This window comes from Nomascus leucogenys, chromosome 18, assembly GCF_006542625.1.
Source record: "Nomascus leucogenys isolate Asia chromosome 18, Asia_NLE_v1, whole genome shotgun sequence".
Taxonomy (NCBI): domain Eukaryota; kingdom Metazoa; phylum Chordata; class Mammalia; order Primates; family Hylobatidae; genus Nomascus; species Nomascus leucogenys.
The window spans coordinates 9,005,168-9,024,414 of record NC_044398.1 but is presented as its reverse complement, the minus strand read 5'-3'; positions in this window follow the sequence as shown (position 1 = coordinate 9,024,414).

The window sequence follows — 19,247 nt, the reverse complement described above, 5'->3', positions numbered from 1 at the left end:
AACTAGGTACTACCCAGAGTATTTTTAATCTTCCTGGAAAAATATCCCATAAGAAGATAAAATCTGCTACCCAAGCAATGGGCAAAGTGTTGGGGAAGAGTGAAAGGGAAAAGAGCACTAGCTTTTATTGAGATTCTACTAGTAGGAAGTACTGTTGACACTGTATGTACTATATCTCATTTAACCTTATGTAATGAGTTACGAATCATAACACCGATTTTACCAATGAGGAAAACTAGGCTCTTAAGTATCCTCAGTCTCACACAGATAGTCATGGAACTGGGATTTGAATGCTTCTTATTCTTCTTTTTTGAAATTGTGGTAAAGAACACACAACATAAAATTTACCATCTTAACCATTTTTAAGTGTACAGTTAAGTATTGTTAAATAGTGATATATTAGCATTGTCGTGCAACAGATCTCTAGAACATTTTCATCTTGCAAAACTGAAACTCTATACCATTGAATACCAGCTCCCATTTTCCCCTCTCCCCGCCATTTCTTTTTATAAACTAGTCAAAGGTGTTATTTTGCTCATCCTTCCTTATCTTTCTTCCACTTTTGCCCCCTTCTCATAGCACCATATTTTACACAGCTATGGCTTATCCCAACAGCAATGAAGGCAATCTGAAGATCCTAAGGTGTCAGGATGTTACCTTCCCTATGGAGTCTGTGGAGCAAGCAACAAGGTTTGCCAATGGAAGAAAATCAGAGAAAGGTGATTTGATTCTTGTAATGTTGGAAATTAATCTGTATACTCTCTCTATGTTAAGGGAAGCTTTGAATACAGACTATTATTTCATGGAAAAAATCAGTTATGCCTGTCTAAAATGATCACTTTGCTACCAAGCCACATTCCTGAGGCCAGGATTCTAGTACTGTAGCCTTAGTGACAGCATCCTTCTGAAACACCATGAGTGTAATACACATGCCCAGTCCAGAAAAACTCTGCCTGGTTGCCTTGCCTGCTGAATGGGATTGTTGCTGGCACCAAACATACACTCCCTGAAGGTGAGGCAGAATGAGATAGAACTGTGGCCCAGGGTGCAAGTTTGCACATCTTTGAATTGCACTGTTATGTTATCTTACTCTGTCTGACATAATGTTTGTAACTCTGGCTTGTATGAGTTTTGCATAATTCTATTTAAATACACTCTTTATTAGAGATTCAAAAGCAGGAAAATATTTACATTGCATATTAGAAAGCAATAATGGCCTAGAGAGAGCAGGTATAAATGCCAAGGGGGACAACAGACTTCCCCCAGAGCCTCCTGTCTCCAGAGTCCTGTGTCATTAAGGGTACATCATGCAGTGATGGGCTTGTACTAGGCAGCTGGAATGCCCATGCTCCAACCTGTGGGAACACAAGGGTCATGGTTCCGCATTTTTTTTGGATTTCATGTTACCAAAGATGATGGAGTGACTAACTATAGCAAGGGTCCACCCACCAAAAGTCACTTATTTTAGATCCTGCAGCTCTGTTGTCTGATTTTGGTGAGAGCAGGAGTTTCCTGTCATAATTCTAAAGCCTCGAGGGAATGCCTAAGTCAGCAGACCTGGGCTTAAATCTAACTTTACAAGCAATAGCTCCATGACCTTGAGTGACAGAACTATTCTGTGATTCGGTTTATTAAATGAGATAAGTTGGAGGAAGCAAATATATTTCCTGAATCGCTTAATAAATGTTAGCTATTGGTATTTTTATTATCTTATTATTGCCATTTTTAATTATATAGCCTGGACTAGAACTTATACTAAGGACTGAAAACTACAGCCAGTGTGCCAAATCAGGCCCACCTGTTGTATAAATCAAGTTTCATTGGAATACATACATGCCCATTTGTTTATATGCACTCTGTGGCTATTTTCAAGCTACAATGGCAGAATCGAGGAGTTATGTGACAGAAATCAGATTTAGAAGTCTGGACTTTGGAGTGAAAAGATAAAGCTTAAAGATTCACCTTTGCTCTTCCCTAGCTGGATAACATTGCGTAATCATTGCAACCTGAACTTAAATTTCTTTATTTGTAAAATGACGATAATAAGAATATCCACATTACATATTAGTAGTGAGGATTAAATTAAACAACTTGTATTTAAGCTGTATATAAGTATTTAAGTCCTATAAGAATTCATTCATTCATTCATGTGACAGACACTGGACCAGACACAGAAAATTCAAAATGAAAAAAAAATCAGAAATAGTCTGTGACCGTCAGGAGCTTATCTTCTGGGAGGGAAGATAAGCTGCTTGATGCAAGGTGTGTTTCCTAATTCATCAATCTCATTATCATTAATTTGTAAGATGGTCAGTTTGAATTGTGAAAGCACACACTATAGGGAAATGCTTATACTTTATAATTCTGCCATTGGCTCAGCCCGGGTCAGAGACATTAACTTGTACATTTTTCAGTATTTAAGTTGTTTGTTTGCTTTTCTTCAAACAATGAATCAGCCAAGTCCTTCAAAAGAAGCATATTCACAGAGTTAGACAAGTTGCCTGGTGAATGTGACACATGCAGAGATGCCCACAGGATGATTTAAGCCTTTGTACACTTAGAAAACAAAGTTCAACCAAGCAAAATGGTGCTCTGCAAGAAAAATGCACAGACCAAATATAAATACACATGAATCCAGCACAGACCCAAAAAAACAGCTAAGAAAAGAATATGCCATCAGATTTTTTTTCCTGTTGTTTTTCATTTAGAGAACATTAGTTTCTGGAAAATTACAAAGAATAAGCAGGCAAAAATAACTTTGAAAATGTCCACCTCTAAATAATGTTTCAGTTGAATGACAAAGAACTGCTTATTTGTTCTAATTCTAGGCCAATCTCCCATGACACTTTCATATGTCAGTTTACTTAGTGTAAATATGCATTAAGAACACATCACTCCTCACTAATTTTATTAATAAGTTTCTTCTCCTTGAATTTTCACTACACTGGAGAAAGACTAATAGCGTGTTAAATATTTATAATCTAATAAGCGATCTACCAATTTTTCTATTAAAAGAGTATCACTCTCTTAAAAGAAAAAAAAAAGGCTCTAAGATGCTGATCAGTCTGCAGGCGTATCTCCCAAGTCAGTCATCTGACCATGGTTTTTACGCCCTGTGCACAAAAGGGACATTTAGTATGAAAGCAGTAAACGAAAACTAGGGGCTGTTGTCAAAGTGTCAACCATTGTGCTCATATTAATAACCACTGCAGCTGTCTGAGGCTCAAATTAGAATCTCTGAAACAAGTTAAACACTTCCAGCACTATTTAGAGCCATTTAAAGAGAACAACCAAATTTTATGTTGAGATCTTTTACTAGGTGGTCTTTAAAATAAAAATATCTTTAGAAACCAAAACTAAACTTTTTTTGAGATGCCATTATGCCATTATCTGAGAAATCCTCATTTCCAATTAACTAAATATCCCAAAAGCTGGATTCAAAGGCACATTAATTTATGCACGTGTACTCACATGAACTCACGTAAATTCTTAGAATCTAAAAATAGAAGAGCACTTTCCCTGGGACTAGTATGCTTCTCCCATATAAGACATCACAAATAGAGTAGCATTATTCCAGGCTACCTCTTCTGGCATTGGAAGAGAACAACCATTTTCATCAAAGACAACCATTCATGTTGGAGCCAGGTGACTGTATATCTCTGAACCTCCTGGGTTGAGGAAGAGGACCAGCATCCTTTCAAAGGAACTGTTCCAAACGCACATCAACTACAAAAAAATGCATCCATCTTGGGACCGAAGAAAACCTGTGACCTAATGCAGATGACCTGGCAATGTGTAAGTCATTTACTGTGTCAGCTGCTTCAGAGGGACAGCATGAACTTCAAATCATACGGCTTAGGTTCTTCAGATGGCCTCTAGGGACTTACAAGGGGAAAACTTTCTGTGTTAAGGTTCTAAAATAAACTTTAGAATTTGCACAGTGATAAAACACAGTGAATTGCACAGTGATAAGACACAGCACAATACCTGGGAGCAAATAAACTGATTTCCCAAACAGGGAGAGACAGCTGAGTGTTTTATTCGAATGACAAGTCCATTCACCACCCTCTGACAGTTTCAATCTAACTCGTTGAAGTCCATACTAAGTAGATGAATGTGCTATTCCATTGTTCCCTTTAAATTTACACTATTGGGAAACACCAGAGCTACTACTGGGGAGTCAGAAATTCTTGGTTCTACTCCTGGTTCTGCCCTAATTACCCTTGTCTACCTTACTGGGGTATTAGAAGAACAAATGGATAATATATATAAAAGCATTTTGAAAAGTATAAAGTAATGATCTATTCAGTAGATAAACATAGATTAACTCCCTAGTAAGTACCAAGCATAACTGCAGATGTCATTCCATCCTTAGAGCAATGCTGCAAGATAAATATTATGACTCTACTTTTACAGATGAAGAAAATGAGCGTCAAAGAAGCTATGTAACTTGCCCCACATCATACAGCTATGACACGAAAAGCTGAGGTTCAAATTCAGGCCTTTTCAGTCAAAATCTAGGTCTACTTGCTCCTATGTCAAGTCCCTTCTAAATTTACACTAATATGTGAAAGAATGCTAAGATTTAACTGTCTTATATCAAACTCCAAGTTAGCAGGTGACCTACATACTTGAACTCAGGGCACCCTAACCTTCTAGTGTGGGAGAAGCTTCTTTTCATTTCATTGAAACCTGAAGGAATGGTGCTCACAGGGAGCTGGTCAATACAAGTGAGAGAGACGGCAATGTTGTTCCTGCATGACCTGCCCCTGTCATTTTCAACCAGGAGATATGGTGCAGCAATGAAGATATTGCTGGTAATCAGCTTGGAGAGCTGCCATGTAAGCTACAAAGTACACACTGGTAACCTTGCATCTCTTAATCAAGGATCTCTGCCCTTCTTCAAGGAAGTGCAGGATGTAAGAATTTTATGGAGCCCTGGGGGAGAAGTCTGGGGAAGGAGATTTTCTTGGGAACCCTTAAATCTCAAGATGTACAAAATGCCCAGTAATGCCAACATGGTTGCAACCTAAAACTTCTGAGTATACTCATCCCATAAGCTATACAGGTATGACTTAAGTAAAGGATACTTAGTTTTATATTTTCCCCTGTTCCTGCATAGCTTAACAACTCTCCTTCTTATTTTGAGCAGATAATGACATTCTAGACTTATATGCACAACCCTAAGTCCATAGAACGTATTAGTTTGTTCTCACATTGCTATACAGAACTACCTGAGACTGGCCAGGCGCAGTGGCTCATGCCTGTAATCCCAGCACTTTGGGAGGCTGAGGTGGGTGGATCACGAGGTCAGGAGATCAAGACCATCCTAGCTAACAAGGTGAAACCCCATCTCTACTAAAAATACAAAAAAATAGCCTGCATGGTGGCGGGCACCTGTAATCCCAGCTACTTGGGAGGCTGAGGCAGGAGAATGGCGTGAACCCAGGAGGCGGAGCTTGCAGTGAGCAAAGATCACGCCACTGCACTCCAGCCTGGGCTACAGAGCGAGACTCTGTCTCAAAAAAATAAAAAAATAAAAGGGGGTGGAGCCAAGATGGCCGAATAGGAACAGCTCCTGTCTCCAGCTCCCAGCCCGAGCGACACAGAAGACGGGTGATTTCTGCATTTCTGCTTGAGGTACCGGTTTCATCTCACTAGGGAGTGCCAAACAGTGGGTGCAGGACAGTCGGTGAAGCACACTGTGCGTGAGCCGAAGCAGGGCGAGGCATTGCCTCACTCAGGAAGCGCAAGGGGTCAGGGAGTTCCCTTTCCTAGTCAAAGAAAGGGGTAACAGATGGCACTTGGAATATCGGGTCAGTCCCACCCTAATACTGCGCTTTTCCAACGGGCCTGGAAAACGGCACACTAGGAGATTGTGTCCCACATCTGGCTCAGAGGGTCCTATATCAACGGAGTCTCACTGATTGCTAGCACAGCAGTCTGAGATCAAGCTGCAAGGCTGCAGTGAGGCTGGGGGAGGGGCGCCCACCATTGCCCAGGCTTGCTTAGGTAAACAAAGCAGCCAGGAAGCTCAAACTGGGTGGAGCCCACCACAGCTCAAGGAGGCCTGCCTGCCTCTGTAGGCTCCACCTCTGGGGGCAGGGCACAGACAAACAAAAAGTCAGCACGAATCTCCACAGACTTAAATGTCCCTGTCTGACTGACAGCTTTGAAGAGAGTAGTGGTTCTCCCAGCATGCAGCTGGAGATCTGAGAACGGACAGACTGCCTCCTAAAGTGGGTCCCTCACCCCTGAGCAGCCTAACTGGGAGGCATCCACCCAGTAGGGACAGACTGACACCTCACTCGGCCGGGTACTCCTCTGAGACAAAACTTCCAGAGGAACTATCAGACAGCTGAATTTGTGGTCTCACGAAAATCCGCTGTTCTGCAGCCACCGCTGCTGACACCCAGCCAAACAGGGTCTGGAGTGGACTCCAACAGACCTGCAGCTGAGGGTCCTGTCTGGTAGAAGGAAAACTAACAAACAGAAAGGACATCCACACCAAAAACCCATCTGTACATCACCATCATCAAAGACCAAAAGTGGATAAAACCACAAAGATGGGGAAAAAACAGAGCAGAAAAACTGGAAACTCTAAAAAGCGGAGCACCTCTCCTCCTCCAAAGGAACGCAGTTCCTCACCAGCAATGGAACAAAGCTGGATGGAGGATGACTTTGACGAGTTGAGAGAAGAAGGCTTCAGACGATCAAACTACTCTGAGCTACGGGAGGAAATTCAAAACAATAGCAAAGAAGTTAAAAACTTTGAAAAAAAAATTAGAAGAATGGATAACTAGAATAACCAATGGAGAGAAGGGCTTAAAGGAGCTGATGGAGCTGAAAGCCAAGTTTCGAGAACTAAGCAAAGATTGCAGAAGCCTCCGTAGCAGATGCGATCAACTGCAAGAAAGGGTATCGCTGATGGAAGATGAAATGAATGAAATGAAGCGAGAAGGGAAGTTTAGAGAAAAAAGAATAAAAAGAAATGAACAAAGCCTCCAAGAAATTTGGGACTATGTGAAAAGACCAAACCTACGTCTGATTGGTGTACCTGAAAATGATGGGGAGAATGGAACCAAGTTGGAAAACACTCTGCAAGATATTATCCAGGAGAACTTCCCCAATCTAGCAAGGCAGGCCAACATTCAGATTCAGGAAATACAGAGAACACCACAAAGATACTCCTCGAGAAGAGCAACTCCAAGACACATAATTGTCAGATTCACCAAAGCTGAAATGAAGGAAAAAATGTTAAGGGCAGCCAGAGAGAAAGGTCGGGTTACCCACAAAGGGAAGCCCATCAGACTAACAGCTGATCTCTCAGCAGAAACTCTACAAGCCAGAAGAGAGTGGGGGCCGATATTCAACATTCTTAAAGAAAAGAATTTTCAACCCAGAATTTCCTATCCAGCCACACTAAGCTTCATAAGTGAAGGAGAAATAAAATACTTTACAGACAAGCAAACGCTGAGTGATTTTGTCACCACCAGGCCTGCCCTAAAAGGGCTCCTGAAGGAAGCACTAAACATGGAAAGGAACAACCAGTACCAGCCACTGCAAAAACATGCCAAATTGTAAAGACCATCGAGGCTAGGAAGAAACTGCATCAACTAACGAGCAAAATAACCAACTAACATCATAATGACAGGATCACATTCACACATAACAATATTAACGTTAAATGTAAATGGGCTAAATGCTCCAATTAAAAGACACAGACTGGCAAACTGGATAAGGAGTCAGGACCCATCAGTGTGCTGTATTCAGGAAACCCATCTCACGTGCAGAGACACACATAGACTCAAAATAAAGGGATGGAGGAAGATCTATCAAACAAATGGAAAACAAAAAAAGGCAGGGGTTGCAATCCTAGTCTCTGATAAAATAGACTTTAAACCAACAAAGATCAAAAGAGACAAGGCCATTACATAATGGTAAGGGGATCAATTCAACAAGAAGAGCTAACTACCCTAAATATATATGCACCCAACACAGGAGCACCCAGATTCATAAAGCAAGTCCTGAGTGACCTACAAAGGGACTTAAACTCCCACACAATAATAATGGGAGATTTTAACACCCCACTGTCAACATTAGACAGATCAACGAGACAGAAAGTTAACAAGGATATCCAGGATTCGAACTCAGCTCTGCACAAAGTGGACCTAATAGACATCTACAGAACTCTCCACCCCAAATCAACAGAATATACATTTTTTTCAGCACCACACCACACCTATTCCAAAATTGACCACATAGTTGGAAGTAAAGCTCTCCTCAGCAAATGTAAAAGAACAGAAATTATAACAAACTGTCTCTCAGACCACAGTGCAATCAAACTAGAACTCAGGATTAAGAAACTCACTCAAAACTGCTCAACTACATGGAAACTGAACAACCTGCTCCTGAATGACTATTGGGTACATAATGAAATGAAGGCAGAAATAAAGATGTTCTTTGAAACCAACAAGAACAAAGACACAACATACCAGAATCTCTGGGACATATTCAAAGCCGTGTGTAGAGGGAAATTTATAGCACTAAATGCCCACAAGAGAAAGCAGGAAAGATCCAAAATTGACACCCTAACATCACAATTAAAAGAACTAGAAAAGCAAGAGCAAACACATTCAAAAGCTAGCAGAAGGCTAGAAATAACTAAAATCAGAGCAGAACTGAAGGAAATAGAGACACAAAATACCCTTCAAAAAATTAATGAATCCAGGAGCTGGTTTTTTGAAAAGATCAACAAAATTGATAAACTGCTAGCAAGAATAATAAAGAAGAAAAGAGAGAAGAATCAAATAGAGGCAATAAAAAATGAAAAAGGGGATATCACCACTGATCCCACAGAAATACAATCTACCATCAGAGAATACTGCATTCACCTCTATGCAAATAAACTAGAAAATCTAAAAGAAATGGATAAATTCCTCGACAAATACACCCTCCCAAGACTAAACCAGGAAGAAGTTGAATCTCTGAATAGACCAATAACAGGTTCTGAAATTGTGGCAATAATCAATAGCTTACCAACCAAAAAGAGTCCAGGACCTGATGGATTCACAGCTGAATTCTACCAGAGGTACAAGGAGGAACTGGTACCATTCCTTCTGAAACTATTCCAATCGATAGAAAAAGAGGGAATCCTCCCCAACACATTTTATGAAGCCAGCATCGTCCTGATACCAAAGCCTGGCAGAGACATAACCAAAAAAGAGAATTTTAGACCAATATCCTTGATGAACATTGATGCAAAAATCCTCAATAAAATACTGGCAAACAGAATCCAGCAGCACATCAAAAAGCTTATCCACCATAATCAGGTGGGCTTCATCCCCGGGATGCAAGGCTGGTTCAACATATGCAAATCAACAAATGTAATGCAGCATATAAACAGAACCAAAGACAAAAACCACATGATTATCTCAATAGATGCAGAAAAGGCCTTTGACAAAATTCAACAACGCTTCATGCTAAAAACTCTCAATCAATTAGGTATTGATGGGACGTATCTCAAAATAATAAGAGCTATCTACGACAAACCCACAGCCAATATCATACTGAATGGGCAAAAACTGGAAGCATTCCCTCTGAAAACTGGCACAAGACAGGGATGCCCTCTCTCATCACTCCTATTCAACATAGTGCTGGAAGTTCTGGCCAGAGCAATCAGGCAGGAGAAGGAAATAAAGGGTATTCAATTAGGAAAAGAGGAAGTCAAATTGTCCCTGTTTGCAGATGACATGATTGTATATCTAGAAAACCCCATTGTCTCAGCCCAAAATCTCCTTAAGCTGATTAGCAACTTCAGCAAAGTCTCAGGATACAAAATCAATGTACAAAAATCACAAGCATTCTTGTACATCAATCACAGACAAACAGAGAGCCAAATCATGAGTGAATTCCCATTCACAATTGCTTCAAAGAGAATAAAATACCTAGGAATCCAACTTACAAGGGATGTGAAGGACCTCTTCAAGGAGAACTACAAACCACTGCTCAATGAAATAAAAGAGGATACAAACAAATGGAAGAACATTCCATGCTCATGGGTTGGAAGAATCAGTATCGTGAAAATGGCCATACTGCCCAAGGTAATTTATAGATTCAATGCCATCCCCATCAAGCTACCAATGACTTTCTTCACAGAATTGGAAAAAACTACTTTAAAGTTCATATGGAACCAAAAAAGAGCCCGCATCACCAAGTCAATCCTAAGCCAAAAGAACAAAGCTGGAGACATCACGCTACCTGACTTCAAACTATACTATGAGGCTACAGTAACCAAAACAGCATGGTACTGGTACCACAACATAGATCAATGGAACAAAACAGAGCCCTCAGAAATGATGCCCCATATCTACAACTATCTGATCTTTGACAAACCTGACAAAAACAAGAAATAGGGAAAGGATTCCCTATTTAATAAATGGTGCTGGGAAAACTGGCTAGTCATATGTAGAAAGCTGAAACTGGATCCCTTCCTTACACCTTATACAAAAATTAATTCAAGATGGATTAAAGACTTAAATGTTATACCTAAAACCATTAAAATCCTACAAGAAAACCTAGGCAATACCATTCAGGACATAGGCGTGGGCAAGGACTTCATGTCTAAAACACCAAAAGCAATGGCAACAAAAGCCAAAATTGACAAATGGGATCTCATTAAACTAAAGAGCTTCTGCACAGCAAAAGAAACTACCATCAGAGTGAACAGGCAACCTACAGAATGGGGGAAAATTTTTGCAACCTACTCATCTGACAAAGGGCTAATATCCAGAATCTACAATGAACTCAAACAAATTTACAAGAAAAAAGCAAACAACCCCATCAAAAAGTGGGCAAAGGACATGAACAGACACTTCTCAAAAGAAGACATTTATGCAGCCAAAAAACACATGAAGAAATGCTCATCATCACTGGCCATCAGAGAAATGCAAATCAAAACCACAGTGAGATACCATCTCACACCAGTTAGAATGGCCATCATTAAAAAATCAGGAAACAACAGGTGCTGGAGAGGATGTGGAGAAATAGGAACACTTTTACACTGTTGGTGGGACTGTAAACTAGTTCAACCATTGTGGAAGTCAGTGTGGCGATTCCTCAGGGATCTAGAACTAGAAATACCATTTGACCCAGCCATCCATTACTGGGTATATACCCAAAGGACTATAAATCATGCTGCTATAAAGACACATGCACACGTATGTTTATTGCGGCACTATTCACAATAGCAAAGAGTTGGAACCAACCCAAATGTCCAACAACGATAGACTGGATTAAGAAAATATAGCACATATACACCATGGAATACTATGCAGCCATAAAAAATGATGAGTTCATGTCCTTTGTAGGGACATGGATGAAACTGGAAAACATCATTCTCAGTAAACTATCACAAGGACAAAAAACCAAACACCGCATGTTCTCACTCACAGGTGGGAATTGAACAATGAGAACTCATGGACCCAGGAAGGGGAACATCACACTCCGGCGACTGTTGTGGGGTTGGGGGAGGGGGGAGGGACAGCATTAGGAGATATACCTAATGCTAAATGACGAGTTAATGGGTGCAGGAAATCAACATGGCACATTGATACATATGTAACAAACCTGCACATTGTGCACATGTACCCTAAAACCTAAAGTATAATTAAAAAAAAGAAAAAGAAAAAAAAAAAAAAGAACTACCTGAGACTGAGTAATCTATTAAGAAAAGAGGTTTAAGTGACTCACAGTTCTGCAGGTTTAACAGGAAGCATGACAGGGAGGCCTCGGTAAACTTACAATCATGGCAGAAGGTGAAAGGGAAGCAAGGAACTCCTTCACATGGTAGCAGGAGATCCTAGAGAGTAAAGGGGAAACTGTCACACACTTTTAAACCATCAGATATCATGAGAACTTACTTACTATCATGAAAACAGGAATGGGATATCCTCCCCTATAATCCAATCACCTCCCTCCAGGCCACTCCTCCAATTTGCGATTTGGGCAGGAGCACAAATCCAAACCATATCATTCCACCCCAGCTCCTCCCAAATCTCATGTCATTCTCACATTGCAAAATACAATTAACCCTTCTCAACAATCTGGCAGTGTTAATTCATTTCAGCGTTAACTCAAAAGTCCACAGTCCAAAGTATCATCTGAGATAAGTAAGTTCCTTTGGCCTATGAGCCTGTAAAATCAAAAACAAATTAGTTGCTTCCAAAACACGGTGGGGGTACAGGCATTGGGTAAATGCTCTCATTCCAAATAGGAGAAATTGGCTAAAACAAAGGGGCTACAGGCCCCATGCAGGTCCAAAACCCAAGAGGGCAGTCATCAAATTTTAAAGCTCCAAAATAATCTTCTTTGATTCCATGTCTTAAATTTGGGGCATGCTGGTCCGAGAGGTGGGCTCCCAAGGCCTTGGGCAGCTTTGCCCCTGTGGCTCTGCAGGGTACAACCCCTGCAGCTGCTTTCACGGGCTAGAGTTGAGTGCCTGTGGCTTTTCCAGGTGCATAGTGCAAGTTGTTGGTGGATCTACCATTCTGGGATCTGGAGGATGGTGGCCCTCTACTCACAGGTCCACTAGACAGTGCCTCAGTGGGGGCTCCAACCCTACATTGCCCATCCACACTGCCCTAGTAGAGGTTCTCCATGAGGTCTCTGCCCCTGCTGTAGACTTCTGCCTGAACATCCAGGTATTAGCATACATCCTCTGAAATGTAGGTGGAGGTTCCCAAACCTCATTTCTTGCATTCTGAATATTTGCAGGCCCAACACCATGTGTAAACTCTCAAGGCCTGGGGCTTGCATCCTCCGAAGCCATGGCCAAGCTGTACCTTGGCCCACTTTAGCCATGGCCAGAGCTGGAGTAGCTGGGACACAGGGCACAATGTCCCGAGGCTGCGCAGAGCAGCTGGGCCCTGGGCCTCACCCACTAAACCATTTTTCCCTGCTGGGCCTCTAGGCCTGTGTTGGGGGGGCTGCTGCAAAGGTCTCTGAAATGCCCTGGAGACATTTTCCCCATTGCCTTGGCTATTAACATTCAGGTCCTCGTTACTTATGCAAATTTTTGCAGCAGACTTGAATTTCTTTTCTACCACATGGTTGAGCTGCACATTTTCCAAACTTTTACACTCTGCATCCCTTTTAAATATAAGTTTTAATTTCAGATCATCTCTTTGTGGATGCATATGACTGTATGCTGTTAGGAGCAGTCAGGTCGTATCTTGAACACTTCAATGCATTAGAAATCTCTTCTGTCAGATACCATAAATCATGTCTCTCAAGTTCCATGTTCCACAGATCTCAGGAGCAGGGGCCATAATGCTGCCAGTCTGTTTGCTAAAGCACAGCAAGTGTGACCTTTGCTCCAGTTGCCAATAAGTTCCTCATCTCCATCTGAGATCACCTCAACCTAGATTTCATTGTCTATATCACTAGCAGCATTTTGGTCAAAACCATTCAACAAGTCTCTAGGAAGTTCCAGACTTTCCCACATCTTCCTGTCTTCTTCTGAGCCCTCCAAACTGTTCCAAACTCTGCTTGTTACCCAGTTCTAAAGTCGATTCCACAATTTTAGGTATTTTTATAGCAGTGCCTCACTCTTCTGGTACGTTTTCTGCTTTCTCTTCTGGTTCTAGTCTGCTTTTATCCTGCCATAAAGAACTACCTGAGACTAGGTAATTTATGAAGAAAATACGTTTAATTGAGTCACAGTTCCATAGGCTCAACAAGAAGCATGACTGGGAGGCCTCAGGAAACTTAAAATCATGGTGGAAGGTGAAGGAGAAGCAAGGACCTTCCTCACATAGTAGCAGGAGAGAGAGACAGCAAAGGGAGAAGTGCCACACTTTTAAACCATCAGCTCATGAAAACTCATTCACTATCACAAGAACAGCAAGGGGGAAATCCACCCTCATGATTCAATCACCTCCCATTAGGCACCTCCTCCAATGTGACATGAGATTTGGGCAGGGACACAAGACACAAATTCAAACCATATCATAGAAGAATATGGGTCAAGCAATTCTGTCTAGTAGCATGGGTCAGCCTCAAAAACCAGCTTACCTGAAGCCTTCTGTGTGCATGTGTATGATCACATGTGCATACACACACACACACATACACACACACACACACACACACCTGTATATCTACTGCACAACCTACCCTCTAGCCTCTCAAAGCTATAATTGAGGACTGTGAAATCACCTGACATAGGCTCAGGATAAATTGCAGAACCAAGTGTGTTGGGGGCTTCCAAGTCTATTCCAAGTTGCAGCTTCTTCTCAGGCAGCTGCTATAGCTCCCAAGCCAATATCAGAGGGCCCCATTACCACCATCAGCACAGAGGCCCTGATCCAGGCAATGGCCCTGAGGACTTCTTAGCAGTTGAGATGCCCTGTCACTGGGAGGGAAAAAGCTGCCTTGTAAAATGGCTCCTTTCATTTATAACATTGGCTCTGCAGCCAGAATCAGAATCTGTTTGGATTTCCTTCATTCTTCCAGCAAGTCAGTGAAATGCTTTTCATTTTCTCCCATCTCCAGGTAACCTCCTTTACAATATTTATCAATGAGAAAACAAAATAACTCTGGACTCACACCTGTGTGATGGAGCTGGAAGGTGATAAAATAGCATCCATTCATTCTGAAACAGAAGAATTTGACACTTTGTATGGAGCTAATGTGCTTAGACTGCAAAAAGCAAAGGAACTGAAGTCCTGAAGCCTTTTTTCCCCTCTCCTTGCCCCTTCCCTTAAATATGGAAACAAAATCCACAGTGTGCATATGAGAGTTCCCTTAAATGAACTGCTTCAGTAAAACTTTGACACTGCGGGAACCACCTTTGAGCAGATATTGCCAGGACCAAGCAGGTCTGGGAGATGCTAGGAATTCTCAGTGACGATTATCTGCCTTGATCCAATTTAGAGCCTTCAGCATCCCCAACCCTTCTGATTTTGATATCTGTTGCTCCTGACATCATTCCTCCTTATTACCTGCTTATTATCTCTACTTCTTCTTTCCTCTCTATATCCTTATCCCTGTGATCCTGATCCTGGACTCTGCCAACCTGATTCTAAAGATTGTCTTCATTAACAACTAGGAATTAGAGCTGTCTACTTAAAATGCATTATGCCTGCAATTTCCAGTGGAAATAAAAACTCATTGAGTAAGAACTCAGTCTATTCCTAGTCACTGACCAAATGGCAAAGATGTTTCTTTGTTTTGAGCATTTACAAGGACTTAAAAGCAATTAGCTTGAAACTTGATTTGGGGAGTTCTCTTACAACAATTTGTTTTAACAGGAAAAAAAAAACAGAACAAAATGTTCATAAGAGGCCACTTTGTCTGTCTCTCTGGAATTCTGTGCTTTCTCACATAAATGTTCAGGTACTTTGGATAAAACAAACTGATGTGAAGACAAATAACTTCTTATGGTCAAATAAGTATTCCAATATATGGGCAGGAAAAAGCTCTAAAATAAGGAACTGTCTTCACATGTACTTTGATTGCTACTTTTGTTTTTCTCTCTCTCTACACACTGGTCCTTTGCTCCCAGGGCATCTGTCTTGTCAGTGTAATTTAATGCATATCAGTCTAGTGATAGAGAAAGCGATGTTGTGTCACCATCCCTTCTGTCTTAGCTATACTTTTGCCAAAGTGGAAGTACAGCTCTAGAATCACTTATAGGTCTGTAAAGAAGAGGTAGGAAAAAATGGGTCTTGATGGTGTGGCTGCTGCTGGTCTTCTGGCAAAAACAGCTTTAAGCAAAATGAAGGTAGCTTTGAACAAAGTGTCAGTAAAGGTTGAATTGTGTCCCCCACACAGATATGTTGAAGTTGTTGGAGCTCAGAACAAGAAGACCCGAAGTATAGCACTTTGGCATGCTGAGTATTTCAAACTTTAGGACACTGGAAGGGCCTCAGAAGCAAGGTCTCTCTGACCTTCTCTTGCCCTCCTATTTACAGACCCTCTTTCACTTCTGAAGCAAGTCATAGAAACTAGAATTTCTCTTCTCCAAGGTGGGTCATAAAAACTAGAACCCTTTTCTGCTAAAGCAAGCCATAAAACCTAAAAAGGTCTCTCTCTTCTCCTTTCTTCCTTGAAGACTTTCATTCTAGAGGGGTTCTGCCCCATGCCTGGGTAGAAAGAGAATGCTATTCAGAGAGGCCGACAAGAATCTGGACAGGCCTTGCTGGGCTCTCCACCTGAGTCTATTACCATTAGATCATACCCTTTTGCCCAATCACATTTCTACATGGCTGTCCATTCTTCATCAAAACTAAGCATAAAAACAGTTTTCCCTGGGTCTTTTGGTCATAATTTCAGAAGTTTCTTTTGTTGTGTAAAACTTTGATTAAATGAATTTGTTATGCATTTTTTTGTTGTTGTTAATCTGCCTTTTGTTAAAGGAATGTCAGCTATGACCCTTATAATGGGTGAGGAAAGTTACCACACCTTCCTGCCCCTACAAAATTCTAAGTTTGGTACCTGTGAATTCAACCTTTGGAAATAGGATCTTTGAAAATTTCATGAAATTAGGATGAAATCATACCAGATTATGGTGGACTCTAAATCCAATGATTGGTGTCACCGATTAGTTTCATTCTAAATGCCCAACTCAGGTACATTTGCCATTGAAAAGTGAATGCAGTTAGGTTTTGATTTTCACATAAAGCCCCAAATTTCATAGGTTGTTTATGCAAAATCCAAGCAGCCTATTCTTCTGCATCCTCTGAATCTCCTTAACAATGATCCCTCTGTCCCATCACCCTTCACCAGTTGGCACCAATCCCTTTCTTTTCTGTCATTAATTGTATTGTTAATGTATCTCCCAATAGATCAGAACTTTCCAACCTCAAGTGTGCATAAAACTCAGCTCAGAAGTGTGTAAACTGCAAACTTTTAGGTCCTATGCTCAAAGATTCTGGAGTGAGTTTGAAGTGGAGAATTCAGCATTTCCCTTTCAATTTCTCTCCCCATTTATTTTTCATTCTGTTTCACACTTTTCCTCCAATGATTCTCTCTCCCTCTCTTTGCCTCTTTCTCCATCTTAAGCCTAGTGAGAGACCCAAATGAGTTTGAGGAATAGCAGAACTAAAACTCACAAACACCAAACGTTTCTACGCACAAACATTATTGAGTATTAAAAACAAGTAAATAAAAAGATATCAGAAGAGCACAGTCCCATGCTTCTCAGACCTGGCTGCACAGTAGAATCACTTGGGGAAACATTTAACAAACATCAGCACCTGGTCCCACCCTAGACCATTTAGATTAGAACCACCTGGTGGAGGAGGCTAAACACTGGCAAATCTTATCACTAACCCAAGTGATTCCCCATGGGCAGACAGGGTTGAGAATCCTTAGTGTAGTCAACAGATATACCTGCACAAATATGGATCAGCAGTGTCCCCTCTCTGTTCTTCATAGGGATGCTTCCAGGGTGGTGACAGTAGTGAGGGGTGAGGAATCTGCCAAAGCTAAGAAGCTCCTGAAAAGAGCTCTCAGACTTTTACTTCTGCCCCTCCTCCCACTCCTATCAGCACCCAGAAGTATCTTAGGCCAGCAGGTGAGGCAAATGTTACTCAGTAAGCCACGGCCCCTAGATCTACTTCCTGGGGTCCTGGATCTAATGTTTTGCTACAGCATACCAAGGCAGTCTCTCTCATTTTACATCTGGGTCACAGTCATGTAGCCTCTTGCACAAATTGAATCTAGGGACTTTCCACTTATGTCCCCTTAGAGATTTTCCAGAAACATGCCTATCTGTAACATACTTTTCTGAAAAACTATCTTTTATGTCCTCCCTTTTTCACTTTCAGTGATGTACATTAAAGGGCAGCCACAATCTATTCACTCTGCCTGTCTAAAATTTAGTGAATTATCCTTCCATTGAATTATTCTTTATTATAATGAATTTAACTGGAGAGAGAAGTCACCACTCATAGTCCCTTCCATCCTCCTGACAACTTTTTGAGATTTTGCCTAAAAGAAAGGAGACCTTGCTTTCAAAACAAAGCTAATGTTTAAAACTTGTTACATTTAAATTTTAATAGCGGCAAGGTATTTTATTATATGCACATACCAAGTTTAATTAACCAGTACTATACTGATGAACATCTAGGTTGCTTCAATCTTCTACCACTATAAACAATCATGAAATGAATGTTTCTACATATTTTGTATCCATATGTGCTAGTATATGTGTAAGACAAATTCTTAGAAGTAGAATCTTTGAGATAAAGGGAATATGCATTTATAATTTTGAAAAATGTTGCAAATTATCTTCCAAAGAATTTTATTGTTCACTATCTCATCCCTGATGTCTAAAATGGACTACTCCTCATATCCTCACTAATGCAATGCAATATGAAACTATTTTATCTTGTCATTCTGATATGTGGATATGAACTATAACTAGAGTTTTAATTTCCACTTCTATTGTAATAAGACTGGACTTTTTCATATGTTTAAAAATTCTGTATCATCTTATGAATTATTTCTTCATTATTTTCCAATTTTTCTATTGAACTTTTAGTTTTTCTTATGTTTTCTTATATCTAATAAATTAGGAAAATGAGTCTGTTCTCTATTATATGTAATGTGAATACTTTTCCTTAGATGCCCATTTTAATATTATTTGTTATTTTTTTCCTGAATATTAAAACATTATTTAAATAAATGTATTGATAGCTTTTATAATCACTGGATTTTACGTCATACTTAGCAAGGCCTTCCACTCTATACAGTGTATATAAGCTGGGCACAGTGGCTTGTGCCTATAGTCCCAGCTACATGGGAGGACTGCTTAAAGCCAGCAGTTCAAGACCAGCCTGGGAAACATAGCAAGATCCCATCTGTGGAAAAAAAAAAAAAATTAGCCAGGCATGGTGGCACAGTGCCTGCAGTTCCAGATACTCAGGAGGCTGAGGTGGGAGGATGGCTTGAGCCCAAGAATTTGAGACCAGCCTGGGCATTATAGGAAGACTCTCTCTCTCTCTCTCTCTCCATGAACACACACACACACACACACACACACCACACCACACACACACACCACACACACACACACACACACACACACATTTTCTTCTAGCACTTCTCTGATTTCTTTCCTTTTCTTTCTCTACTTTTTTTTAAATGTTTACTGAACAATCCATTTTATGCCACTGATCAGCAATGCCACTTTTATAGTAGACTAAATATGTATATATTTGGATGTATTTCTGGACTGAATT